The sequence below is a fragment of the Monodelphis domestica genome, chromosome 4 (assembly GCF_027887165.1).
Source record: "Monodelphis domestica isolate mMonDom1 chromosome 4, mMonDom1.pri, whole genome shotgun sequence".
Classification (NCBI taxonomy): Eukaryota; Metazoa; Chordata; class Mammalia; order Didelphimorphia; family Didelphidae; genus Monodelphis; species Monodelphis domestica.
In genome coordinates this window covers 239,676,588-239,690,964 of record NC_077230.1, presented here as the reverse complement: position 1 = coordinate 239,690,964, position 14,377 = coordinate 239,676,588, and the positions used below count along the sequence as shown (strand labels likewise).

The window sequence follows — 14,377 nt, the reverse complement described above, 5'->3', positions numbered from 1 at the left end:
TTGGATACTACCTCATCACTTGCTGCTGTGCCAAAAAACAAAACAGGAAAAATGGCTTCATATAATGAAGATGGAGATCCAGGATGACTCTGTGATTTAGGGTTTTATTTTGCATGATTCCTTCAAGATTGCATGGTTTCAAATAAGAGCAAACTGCAGAGCAGGATGTTGTGGTAAAGGCTCATAAAAATCTAGCACGTTGCATAAGTCAAGCATTTAGGCAATTATCCCAGTAATTGAAGCCAAAATTTTTCACTTTTGCCTGAGTTCTCAGAATCTCAAAATCCACACTGTGGCAATTGTATTTCTTGTTTTGATTTGAGTGGATTTTTAATTTCATGGTTGAGGTGCCCCCCTCTGGAGGCACAATGAAGACCAAATCATGAGTTTCTTGATCTAATCAGGGCAGTGGGATGTGTTGGTTTTATGTTAATGGACTTTCCTCTCTACCTGGTCCAAGTTGGAACCCAGTTCTCAAAGGGAGCGCTGTGATTTGTTATTTTGTGGGACATCCTTTACATATTCAGCATTGAAATGTGTAGACTTCTGAACTTCAAGCTATTGCTAAAGCCATAAAAAGAAGCCAAGTTTGTCTTTCCTCCCACCTTTCTCAATCTTTTTCTATGGGAAAGTTTATGGACACATGTTTCAGATCATTGGTCATATACCACGTGGCTATCCATTCAAGTATGCAAATGTCCCAGGGGATTTTTTCAAGAGGATGGGGAGATAGAGTTATTGGTGTTTACCTCAATAGTCCAAACTGTAAATAATTCCAAACCAAAAAACCATTCAATAGTAATGAAAAATTAAATAATTTAACTTTTTCAGATGTCATATCGGGAGAATCCTCAAATGTAAAGGAAGGCAATTTATAGTTCATTTCAAAGGGAATATAAGACTTGACCCCAAACAAGGGACCAAACCATTTAAAGTCCTTGACCTATAACCCTATCTCTCCTAACCTGAATTCTAAGAAATCTTCTGTACCACCCCCACCACCAATTTTGTTATAATGACAGCTGCTCTTATATAATTGGTTCCTCGTTTAGGAGAATTCTTATGATCTTAGCAGATGTTCACAAATAAAACCTCTTACCCAAGTAACAGGATTTGACATTCTCATGATTTTCTATTTTGAAGATAGTAAGACTGTAGTAGCCCTCACGGTTTTTTGTTTTGTTTTGTTTTTTACTGGCATTGTTTTCCTGCACAACTGCTCTCATATCAACAGCCCTGGATTTTGCTTTTCTGGTTCCCATTCTGTAACTGTGTGCTTTGGTCAAATGTCTTCCCTATTTTACTTCATCTCTCTTTTTTAGTGGTTCCTGCTAGTCCTTCCTTCCATACTACATTGTCTGCCTCAGACAGTGAGTATCACTTTCCCCCATCCATCTCTCTGCATGTTGCCTTCCACCAGCTGCAGTGCAGTCTGCCTAATGTTATCTCCTTAGCCAGGTGATGATTAAACTCAGTTGGTATCTGGATAGTAGATACCATAAGTTGGGCTTGAGGGAAGCAAACCTCCTGACAAAGAGGAATCAGGCCTCTTGGATTCATGGGAAATGAGCTTTCCCAGGAAGGGAGCAGTTAAAAGGCATTGCTCTGTGCAGGAAGCCCCTGCAGGTCACTGTTTCTGATACCACCATCGTATTGCACTATCTAGCATATCTTTAGTGGAGTAGGGCCACAAATGACATTTGGAGGAGAAACTTGGCTTACTCCCCCCTCCCAAATAGTCAAGAGTAATGTGTGTACTGAGGTGTAAGGGCGAGAAGGACAGAAAAATAAATCATTTGGGAGATTGCTTTTTTACATGATATTTTAGTTAACTAGTTGAGTTTAGAACTTTGAAGTAGACAGGGACTCATTTGGGGTTAGTCTTACCGATAAATGCATTATTCTCCTTAATGTTTGTGTCAATGGGACAGATGAAAACCTGGCCTAGTGTTTGAACATCCTTGTGCCTAGCAATGTTTATTTAGAAACAAGTCACCTTTGCCCCTGACTGGGTGCTTCCATTTTTCCTTCTGTAAAATGGGAGTTAACATATTCCTTTCTGAGTTATTCTGTGGTGGTCAGGACTGAGTCTAAAATTGTCAAATCCCATTTTGCCTGCCCTGAACCGAGCGCCAACAAACCTGTCACTAATATTTCCTAGTCATCCTAGCTGAGCCTTACCTATCTCTGATCCCGTGCATTTTATGGTTGTGGTGATTTTCCTTCAAATACTCTTAAAAGCACAGGGATCCAGAGTGCCCTGCTTTGCTAGCTTTAGAGCCCCCACCACTGTGGTTTCCAAAATGTTAAACTGGGCAAAAGCAGATGCTAACAGACAGTTAGGGCAGGTACAAAATATTGGTGGTGTCCTGGCAGAAAACAACAGAAGGTGATGCCACTTTAATATCAGAGGTAGGCTGCTCTACCAGAGGGATGAAGCCTCGCTGCTATGTGAAGGAGACAAAGGAACCCCTCCTATCTCATATCAGCTTAGGGCCACTCCCATCGCCTAACATTTTCTTTCTATCAGGTTCAGCCCTTTTCATCAAGATATCTAAATAATTTCCATTTTAAAATCCTCATTTAATATATTTATATTTTATAATTTATTTTAATATATTTAATATATTTCTGATTGAATATATGTATATTTATTTAATGTATGTATAAATCCTTCCCTGGGGAAGAAGAAAATGTCTCCTTAATTGTCACTACCTTTACCTCATTACAATGCTTTTAAACATATATCTATGTAGATACATATATTTTTTTTAATCTATAATTTATCCCCATGCTTTGCCTCACCTTTCTTTGTCCTATCTGTCCTTCATGTTCCCATAGCAACCTGGCCTTCTCCTGCCCTTCCAGCCACAGAACCAACTAGTGAGTACAGAAAGTAGCTGCTCTCAACCAGGCCTCTGAGTGTCACTTGACAGAGAGCAGACTTCAGTTTAAAGCAATGGAGCCCTCCTCCCTGTGATTTACTCATTCATTAAGCAGCAAGTTGTAACTGCATGAAGACTCTAAGCCTAGCATGGTTGTGTAAGCATGCCGCTCTCCCTTCTTTGTCAAGAGGGCAAACACTCCTTAAGCAAGGAACACCTGGATTGCCATTACAAGGCTACACTGCATAGGAAATGGCAAGTCCCCATTTACTGTCAGGCTGAACAGAGAAAGGGACAAAGAAGGGATGCGATGAAGGAAGAGCATCTCCTGGGATGCTGACTCCTCAATTTACTCAAACAAATGCCCAAAAAATTGTAATAAAGGAGAGCTGGTCAGGGAGAGAGTGAAGGAAGGATCAGGAAGAAATGACATCTTACGAAAAGGGCCAGGAAAATCAGAGTGCAGTGAGGAATAGCTGCTTTCTGAAAACATACTTTCATGACCAGGGCATACAAGCAGAGCCTGGAAGGAGCCTCACATTTGTCTCCTCTCAACCTTTCCTTTTGCATGCAATCAAGAAAGACTATAGAGGGGCAGCTAGGTAACACAGTGGATAGAGCGCCAAGCCTGGAGTCAGGAGGACTTGGGTTCAAATATGGCCTCAGATATTTCCTAGCTGTGTGACCCTGGGCAAGTCACTTAACCCCCATTACCTAACCCTTGCCCTTCTGTCTTAGAGTTAATATCAGGAGAGAAGGTAAAGGTTTTAAAAAGAGAAATAAATTTTTAAAAGAGAAGCCAATAAACTGGGTTCTTGTTTGTCATGAGCTATTTGCAGGTCCAGAGGACAAGAATATTTATTTATATTTATATTAAAAACTGTATTTATTGTTCTATATTTATAATTATATTTATACTATATTAGAATTATCATAATGTAATAATGATAATAAATTATAGATATTCATATTTATTATTAAATATTATATTTATTTATTTATAATATATATTTTTATATAATATATAATGATTTATATATTATAATTATGCATAATATAGAATTATTATAATATAACCAATAATAAATTATAGGTGTTATATTTGTTTGCAAATATATAATATATAAATAGTACCATATAATAGACAACAAATTATCAATGTTATATCTATATAACATAATAATAAATTATCAATATCAATAATAAAATATATATAATTCTATATTTCCTATGTAATTACTATGATATAATAGACAACAAATTATAGATATAATATATGCTGTTAACAAATCACCCATATATTATAAATTAACTTTCTAATTATAATATAGTATTTTGTCATTATCATCATCATCATTTTACATTATCATCAAGTCTATATAATTATTATGTGTACATAAACAATGTACATGAATTATAGAAGCATTTTTATATAGTATATTAAGTTCTGGACTTGGATTTAAGATGACAGAGTTTCAAATCTGACTTGATATTCAGTAGCTGAATGACCTCCAGCAAGTCACTAAAGAAACTCCCTTAGGGCTTAGTTACTAAGTTATGGATGGATCATAATCTACCCAAGTGCAAGGATATATCATAGATCCATTTTGTATCTGCGTACATAGATCATATCATTTAACTTTCAGCTGAGGGGGCACTAAAGCTGACTGGCCACAAGCTCATATTTATTCATAACGACATGGTAAGATGATTTTGGATGCTGAGGGCCTAGGTTTCCTGATAGGACAGAGCATGGGTGTGGACCACCGTGAATAGAAGAGGAGGAAAATAGTGGATATGTGTTTTTTTTTTTTAAGTAACTGTGAGTGTGGAGTGAAATTAAGCTATGTTCATCCCTTACACGATGGTATATTTTATGCTTGAGTGTGAAAAGTAAAAAAATCAAAGATGTAAAGCATGCATCTTTCCACCATCCCTCTCCTCGCCCTTGAGATTTCTATTCCTTATGAAGAGAGAGTAAGAAGACTTCTATGGTTTGATGTGTTGCATGAAATTGTTCCTTTTCTACTCAAGAACACAGCTTACAACCTCCTTTCTCAGCATTCTCTCTGTGTGTGCACCACACAGAATTTTAATTCCTGATCCTTTTGAAGTAGAAGTGTTTCATTTTGCTAGCGAGCAGAGCAGAGAGTAGCACTGAGTGTGTGTGTGTGTGTTTATATGTGTGCTGAATTCAGGCTGTGGCTTTTTGCATTTGTATAAAGAGCACAACTAACAGTGCCTTCATTTCTTACAGAAAAGCATTTTGTTTCTGACCTTTTCCAATTTGAGCATAATGTGTGTGTCAGTCATCAAGTAATAGAATTCAATATGATATACTTGAATTTGTACTAGTTGTTTTGCATATTACATACTGCATCATTTCAGGTTAAATGTTTTCTCCTCAGAGGTAAAGGAATAAACCCAGATTTTTCTCTTAGAAGGAATGCCTCAATTTTATTTGTTACTTTTCTGCTTTTTTGCAAGGAGGGAGGTTCAAATCATCCTTTTCTACACTAAGATTAGATAAATATTTGTAGCATCAAGAGAGAAGGAAATTTAAAAGACCTTGTGTGAATACGACCTCCCTTCATTTTTATTTTTATAGTGACTTGACCCTCAGAATTGTAACTCTTGGTAGAAATTGTCCTGAAATAAAGGGGTCAAGGAGTCTCAGCTTCACATGATCATAATCACTTACAGGAAGACAAATTCAAACAAATAAACAAACTGGGAGTTATTGTGGAATGAAGTGAAGAATATCTATGGGCAAACAGAGGAGAATTGGGATTTGAGTATAAATAAGCTATTTCCTATTTCTTTTTGTTTGTACTTTGACACCTCTTCTAATTAGTAAGGAACCAAGTGACTCAAATGAAAGGAAAGGGCACAGGTTATGGTGTGGCCCTCTCTAGTTTCTTTATGTGATTTAAATTTTCAGACCATCTTGTTGTGTATACAAATAAGCCTGGCTCCTAAGAACTAAGGAACAAAAGAATTTGAACCTTCAATTCAGAGATCCTCGGTTACAGAATACTGAACTTTCCAAGAAAGTCCTGATTTCAAAATTAAGAACAAGGACTTTAAGGAGGCTATTCCAAAGGTTTGGAATTTGGGGGTTGGAAAATATGGTTACTATGCCCATGTCTTTGGTCAAATCTCCTTCTTTGACCTAAGTAAAGATGGTAGTACACAACTTACCAAGAAGACCATATGAACCTAGACTACCTACACCCTCCCAGTTAGACATTTCCTCTTCTTTGGCCATCACAATACAAAACAACAAAATAATAAAAACTGCCCACAACCTAAAGGGGATTGAGGCCTGAAATTTGTTTTGAAATATCAAATTCACTCCATAAATAGAACAAAGTGGCATTACAATAAATTCAGCCAAGGGCAACTATCCATTCCCTTCATCCTCCATATTGTAAATATTGAACTGGGAACTTGACAACATAGTCATTCATCTAAAAGCATAGACAAAGCATTTTATCTGCAGTCCCATGTATTTGTTTAAATAACAAATTCTCAGCCAACTCATTTGGGCTTCAGGGTAACATTCCTGCCATATGGGATAGACAAGAACAATGCATTTTTGTCCTAGCCCTCCACGGTGAGTGTTGACAGAAGCTGTAGTTTCAGCCCCTGAGGAAGAACCCATTCCCTTCTTTCCACTTCACTTTGTCTCTAATGTCTTGACATCTAAAGTCTTAGGATGATGAGGGAGAAAGGCATTTATCAGTTGTCTGTATACCCAGAAGATGGCTACAAAATTGTTTTATTAAAAGGAAAGTATGGAAGGAACTTCACCTCTATACTAAATCTTGAGGGCCATCCAAAAGGATGATTGTGAATAGTGATTGCTAGAATAAAATGAAGTATAAATACAAAGGAAACAAATGGACAACTTTTCAGAGGAGATGAAAAGGTGAAAGGGATCAGTCAACAAGGATTTATTAAACACTTTCTGTATGCTGGACACTATATTAAGCACTAGAGATACAAAGGAAGGCATTGGCAATAAAGCTATTGGATACTAAAAGGTGGGAAAAATCTGACAAGCAACAAAGATTTAAAGGGCTTTTACTCATCAGTAAAAACCCAATCCATTTAGTCATCTGTTTCTGGTGCACTGACTTTCCACAATACAGTGAAAAGAAAACTAGCTCAGTCAGATGACTAAACCAGATGAGCCGGGTTCAGGTCCTATCTGACTGATTAATATCCATATGACTTTGAACAAATTACTTTACACAGTTTCCTTAACTATACAATGAGGGAGAAAAATAGATCAGATGGACTCTGAGGTCCCTTCCAGCCTTAGAGCCTACAATCTAATACTGTTCTATGATCCTATGGTGTAATGTAAAAAGCTCATGGAGCAAGTCCCATTCAACATCTTGGGAGCAAAGAATAGAAAAAAGGATACTTCAAAAGCCATTGAGAATTCTAAGCAAAGCTTTCCACTCCTTCAGGCCTGTGCCTGGTTCTCAACCATACCATTCATTAACACCAAGGTAAAATTAAACTTTCTTCTTTCCCATTCTCCTTCACTTGAGTTGAGAAATGTTAGCCATTTCCTAAAAGGTTTTGAGGTTTCTCTCCCTCCCCAACTGATGAATAATGGACAGTCCCAATGACCATTTCTTCTCCAGGATGTTGAGGATGTTGCTGAAATCTCTGAATAATGTCTTGCTTCTCTCTTTTCCTTTAACAGTCTCCTGGAATGCCTCTTGACATCAGTGCCCTTGGTGGAAACACTTCTCCATCCCAATAAAAGTTCCCTCGCTCCTCCTCGATGTGGCATCCATAAGCAGTGTCGCAGCTGTGCCTAACCCCTAATGATGTTAACTGTTAACGCTTTCCATGGTTTTACAATTTTCTTCTCTTTCCAGGCAATTTTACTGTCTTTCTGGATGTATATGATATATGCTGCTGATTTAATTTGGTTTCCCTTTTATTCAGTGTGTGATTTTTGTGGTTGATTTTTCCCTGCCCATTGTTTACATCAGTTTTTTAATTTTTTTGTATTTTCCATGTGACCTCCTCTACTTTCCTTTCAACCAAATCATGTACGTGCGTATCATGTGACTTTGTCATGTGGCTTGCATGGTGCTGACGATGTCGTCCACGGTGGTGAACAGAAGGTAAAATTCTTTGTTCTGATTCGTGGAATATAAACCTGGGACCAGACCCTAACCAAGGGGGCCTCTGGATGGTCACTTTCTCAAATTCCCCAAAGATGGCATCATCCTTGCCCTCGATTTGCATGCAGAATTCAGAATTTCTCCTTGATGACATGATAAAAAAAAATAGTTTGATGCCTTGGCTGCCTTTGGCTACTCCAGTGAATTTAACTAACATAAACTTTAGCCCCTAATCAAGCAAGTATAAACCAGAAGCTAGAACCCAAACTTGAGTGACTCTTTCTCTAGAATAAAATGATCTCCACCAAGTCAGTCAGTCAACAAGCATTTTTTAAGCCCTTACTATGTTACAGGCACATAGTAAAAAGCTCTATTTTCACTTGGTTTCATATTCATAATATTGTTCTTATTGTCATCATTATCATCATTGTTTTTGACTTAGAGGTACTAAAAGACCTGGTCTTACTTTAAAACTATATGCATTTTTTTCTGAAAATTTAAATATCAGCCTCTTAGCAGAAGAAAATTTTAAGGAAAAGCAGTACAATAATGAAAAGAGCACTGGATTTGGGTCCCAATACTGTTACATCCATGACTGTAGGAAAGCCATGTTACCTCTAGGTTTCCTTGAGTATAAATTAAAAGGTTAGACTCAATGGCTTCTGAGGGACCTTATTTCTCTAACTCTCCTGATCCAAAAGGGGAATTTGTCTAAGATGGAAAGAATTTTTCAAGCATGAAGCAATGCAGAATTGAATGTTGGCTTTTTAAAAATAGCTAAAACATTATAAAATAGAAGCATAAGGAGTTCAAGGCAACTTAACTGTCCTTCTTGAGGTGTCACTTTTCAAAAGTGCCTCTCCTGAGGGGAAAAAAAAATAGCCTAACCCAAATGTCACTTAGCAATTTACCCTTAGTGGAGATCTCTGTGTAGACAAGAACAAATGTTTTATCTTTATATCACAGGAAATAAAATAACAGCCTGATTAAACTTCTGAAAGCAGTGACAAGATTTCCAGTTTATATTGTTACTATAGCAGCCTTATTGAACATTTTCAGTATATACTCCAAAGAATGAAGAAAGCCTCTCCCCATTGCTTCCCCTGTTATATGCCGATTTTAGAACTGCCCTGAAAATCCATAGGTGCTTCCATCCCTCTCTGTGTCTACAGAGTTTTTGCCTTGAATTGCAACTTGGAAAGCAAGTTGCTTGGGTGTGTTACCAAAAGAAAACTAACACAAATAACCTCCAGCATCAATGCATGCTTGAAAGTGGTCCCTATTTGACCTCACTTCTCTGAGAGCTGATTGGGCGACATCTACAAGGAACAAAAGCATGGATAATATGTCTTGCATGTTCTTTGTTCCTGTGTGTGTGTGTGTGTGTTTTGTATTCCCTGTGTGTGGCAGAGCTTTTCATTGTATTTTCTCCTATGATGGCTTCATCTTTATAGGCATAATGAATGTACTGTCCAAATAGTGGCAGACTTTGCCCTAATTTGATCCCATTTACAAGATACCTGAATGGGTGGACTTGGATAAGTATTGATCTCATTTCCTACTGAGATCTTTGATATTTATATTGTATTTAGCAATAAAAATGTTAACCCACAAACAGTAACAAGGACATCACATTGGATTGAAACCATTATCTTTTTAAACTCTTGAAAGAATTCTTTTTTGCATTGACATGATTTTCCTGTGAAATCATTATAGATCATAAATATCATAAACCTAAGATTTGTTAAATTCTGAAATCACACAACTGCAGTTTTAAATCTTGCTCCACAACCTTTTGCAATAACTCTCAAACCACAAACTGGTTATTGGGTATACCAGAAGTTCCCTAGGCTCCTATGCTCACCTCTGTTTACTGATTGGTTTACTCAGTGAACAGCCTTAAACTTTTTCCTTAAGTACTAGCCATCACCAGAAGCTTCCTATTAAATAATAGACACTGCAAGCCATTCATAATTTTTCCCCTTTGTTATTTCTGTATAGCTCTATTCTTTAGTAAAAAAAAAGCAAATGACGTTGCAGAAATGTGTATGTGTGTATACACACACACACACACACACACACACACACACTAGAGTGTACACTAGAGTGCCTAAAGACAGATATGTTCTAGATTTTGGAAGCTTGGCAAGTTCTATGTGCAGTTACCCTGGAAACATGAAAGAGTTCATCTATAAAAATTTAACCAATACTTTAAAAGCCATAGAGAGCTCCATAGAAAAACTGAGAGCTTCAATTATCTGGTCCTCATCAGATCATATTCTTGTCCTTGAGAGAACAGCCATCTTTTCAACTATCTTCCAAAGGGTGGTATTCATTCAGTCAGGAAGCAACATGTAATATACTGTGTTAGAACTGAGGTAGAGCTGAGGAGAAAACAGGCAATAAGACTAAAAGAGACAGGAAAAGTTTCTTGAAGGGGACTCCGTTTATGCCAAACCTTGAAGGAATATAAGGATTTTGAGAGAAGGGAATGCAGTCTTGAAAAACAGCCTATGTGAAGAGGTATGAAACAAAATATTGAGTTCAGGAACAATGAATATTCTATTTGAGGAGTATATGAAGGGAAGTTAATGTAAATAAGCCTGGAAACATTAGGCTGGAATCAAGTTGTAAAGGGCTGAGAATTTTTATTTTATTCTCAAGGCAATAGGGAGCCACAGTGACAAGGTCAGTCTATTGGGCGCAAAATCTTCTGCTTTAAGAGATAGATTTGGGGATGTACCCCAAAGTATACAGAGGAAAAGTTTTGGAAGGGCCCTGATAGAAATGTAGGGTGTCACCTAAATTAAAGGATTATGACATTCATCTGAGATTCAGTTTAGTTTCAAAGAAGTGAGATGACTTTTAATAATAAATTTATGGAAAATTTGAGAGGGGAGGAAATAGAAATTATAGAGGAGGAAAAACAAACTTTAGTAAATCTAGTAATTTTCCCCAGCTATGCCCTGATGAAGATTTAAGAAAAGCTTTACCTAAATCTATCCCCGCAAAAAATCTTTTCAAAATACATTATACCCATCAGCAAGTGCTAAAGTCCTCTTTCCCTATGGTGCTGAAGAAACATAAGTTGAATGAATGAATGAGTTATTGAAAGAAGGAGCATAAATAGAGCGTAATTTCACTGTTATAGGGAACTTCTAGGCAAGGAAGGTTAGCATGTTTTCTAAAACTTAGTCTTGAGAGTTTCTCAGACAAAAAAGTGTCTACACATACAAAGGGTATGACCAGTGGTCACCCATCCAATATATCAAAGGTAGGACTTGAACCAAGAATGAACAAATAAATTGCCTGGCCTTACTAGTGCAAAAAAGAAATTTAAAATAGGAAATGAATTCATTCATTCAACAAGCCTCTATTAAATGCCTTCTTCTTACTAAACTGTGTTAAGCTCTGGGTAAAATATAAAAATAATTAACAGTAACTAGCATTTATGTTTCACTTATTATGTATCAGACATTCTATTAAGTGCTCTACAAATAGTATCTCATTTTTTCTGGCCAACAACCTTTGTGAGGTAAGGTGCTATCATTACCTTCATTTTACAATTGAGGAAACTGAAGCAGATAGAGGTTAAATTCAGAAGTGTTTGAGGCTGGATTTGAATTCAGGTCTTCCTGACTCCTGGTATAATGCTCTTTTTCCTATTCTCACAGAATTTAAAAATCTAACAAAATATTCAATAGGGCAGTCATTTAGTCCCCAGTACTATAAGTTTGACACTTTGAAGGTTTCAGATTTCTCATATTCTAGCTTTTAGCATAATATATGACCAAAGAACAGAGCTTGCATTAGAAAATTGATTTAGCTATATCTGTAAAAAGGGATATTTTCTTTTATTATATCAGAGCATTCCTACTCCCAACATCCCATCTGCCCCTTCACTAAATATTTACCTCAGTTCCTCCCTGTTGAACATAGATGACCCTGAATTCTTGAAGGCTATGGGAAGTAAAACTCTTTTAGGTTCTGCTGAGATGGAAAGACTTTGTGTGCGAGCCTGATGATGGACTATATTTCTATTTTCTGAGAATCAGTGTAACCAAATTCAGAGAGGTTTTATCACCAAAATGTTTCCCTTGGAGTGAGTGATAAATTTGGCAGGGGGCAGAAGGCACCACAATTCATGCAGACCATGTACCAAATTATAGCATAAAAGGATCACAGGTCACACCAGGCAGAGAATACCCACCCTTCTGGCTATCGTATATCCTTCAAGAATTGAAGCAAATATCTGGGCCCTGAGGATCTGCCATCTGGTTCCTCCTAATGACTAGGCATGCAGCAGCCCCCTGAGGACTCTATGTAAATGGGATTCCCACCCCCACCCCAGCATGTGTGTAACAAGTAGCTGTAATGTACCTTCTTGATTTCCAGAACTCTTCCTGTAAGTGAGCTGCATGTCTGAGCATGTGTCCATTCCAATCCCTTCATAATGATTTTTTCTCTTCAGCTACTGACACTGACTCTTGCTAGGAAATCTGGTTCTGGTCGACTAAATGCCTTAACACCCAATCTTCCTCCTTAGACTGAAACATAACTAACCATCCCACCCTCCTTTTTTTTTCCCTTTACAGCTGTGTGTCTGGATTGCAACAGTCTCTGACAGGTCAACATGTTTTTCACCAGGGCTTATGTTATGATTGTCTTTATTTCTAGGGACCCCTCTAATAGTGGTTGCTAGGTCAGTAGGAAGATTAATCTGAAGGAACATTAGGAAAGCAGCAATAGAAATCCTGAATCCTGGGGGCTGGGGTAGAAGACTGTTTGCTGCTTTTGGAAACTCTACTAGTTTCCCTGGGGTCTTCAATATAAAGACCAAAAATTAGCTTCCCGTGAGCCTTATAGTTCTTAAGAACTAATCTAAGTTCCATGAAACTGTGTTGAAAATGTGTACAAATCTTCCTTATGAGACAACTTGGCTCAGTAGCAGAAGCTGAGCTAATTGTTGGTGGATAGACGTTATTTCTGTCAAAGCTTCCTCGGCTTGGATGAGTCCCACAACCACAAGCCATACCTTCCTGGTCATATTTTCTTTTTAGGATGATGAAACAAAGATAATTGATCAATTAATCTGTTGGTGTTTTCATGACACCCAGGAGAAGAGAATTGGTGTTTTGCGGTTCTGTCTGTCGGAGTTCATTTGTTTCCATTTAATTTGCACTCAATGCTGCCTTTCTCCCCCCACACATCATAATTCCTAGAGAATTTGGCATTGAAACGAGCTTGTGGATTGTACCACTTCAATAAGTTGTCCACAGAGATGAAAAACATGCTCGTTTAGTTGTTTCTTTGTTTTTTTAATGGGAGGATGTGCCAATCCCATACTTTCTGATTTGGGTTCTAGCCTCCTGTAAAAAAATAAATAAACAAATAAATAAGAAATGAATTGTCAAGATTCATAGCAATTGGTAAGAATGAAACCATAAGGATCTGATTTGGAAGACAAATAAAAAATTATTGTTTCATTTTTAACATTAGATTATGTAAGCCTATGCTCTTTTGAATTGATCCCCAAGATATCTAAAGCAAAGGCTTGTATGGAGATGTTAGAGAATTTTTTGTGAGACCAAGAATTAGAATAAAGTGGAAGGTATTAAAATGCAATGTTAAATCTGAGACAAAGAACAAGGGATCAGGATGGGAGATTTGTGAATTGAATCTCAATACCTGTGGCCTATGCAAAAATTAGTGTCCCATGTGAGGACCATCCATCCTTTTGGGTCTGGGAGGAAATTAGGAAGAGTAATAAATGTGGGAAATGAGAGACAACATAGTATAGTGGTACAATGCTTGACCTCCATGCAAAAAGACATGGGTCCAAAACTTACTTTTTAGTAGCTATATAACTGTAGGTAAATCACTTACCCTTTCTGGGAATTTCCATTGATGGAATTGAAGATTCTTGATATTATACATTTAAAAAGAGAATGACATTTGACCCTTGAAAAACCAAATTGACCTTTTTAATAATATATATGTATACATACATCATTAATGATTTATATGTAAACATAAATGTGTATACACATATTTATATACAAGGTCCAAACTGATCTCAAGTAATCTACAAAAAGTAGTTGAGTTTCAGCTATATAAAAGAAATGAGATTTTAAATATAGATCATCTGGTTTCATAATAAAATTTCTAAAGGAAAACATAGATGATATAGGTCCTATCCACATCTTTGCATCACATTTGGTCTACCAGAAGAGATCTTCCACATTGTAATTTCAAGCAGTAACCAGAGGGTCAGAAAAGGTCCAGCAGAAATTAAAATCCTACCTAAGAGCTTCAAGAGGAAAAAAACTTCAGAAACAACAA

At 37.0% G+C, this 14,377-nt stretch overlaps 1 protein-coding gene across 19 annotated transcripts in view; it reads left to right on the top strand.

Annotated features, from left to right (window-relative positions):
* NCAM1 (neural cell adhesion molecule 1) overlaps positions 1-14,377 on the top strand; it is a 438,552-nt gene that overhangs the window by 394,524 nt on the left and 29,651 nt on the right. The window lies entirely within an intron of this gene.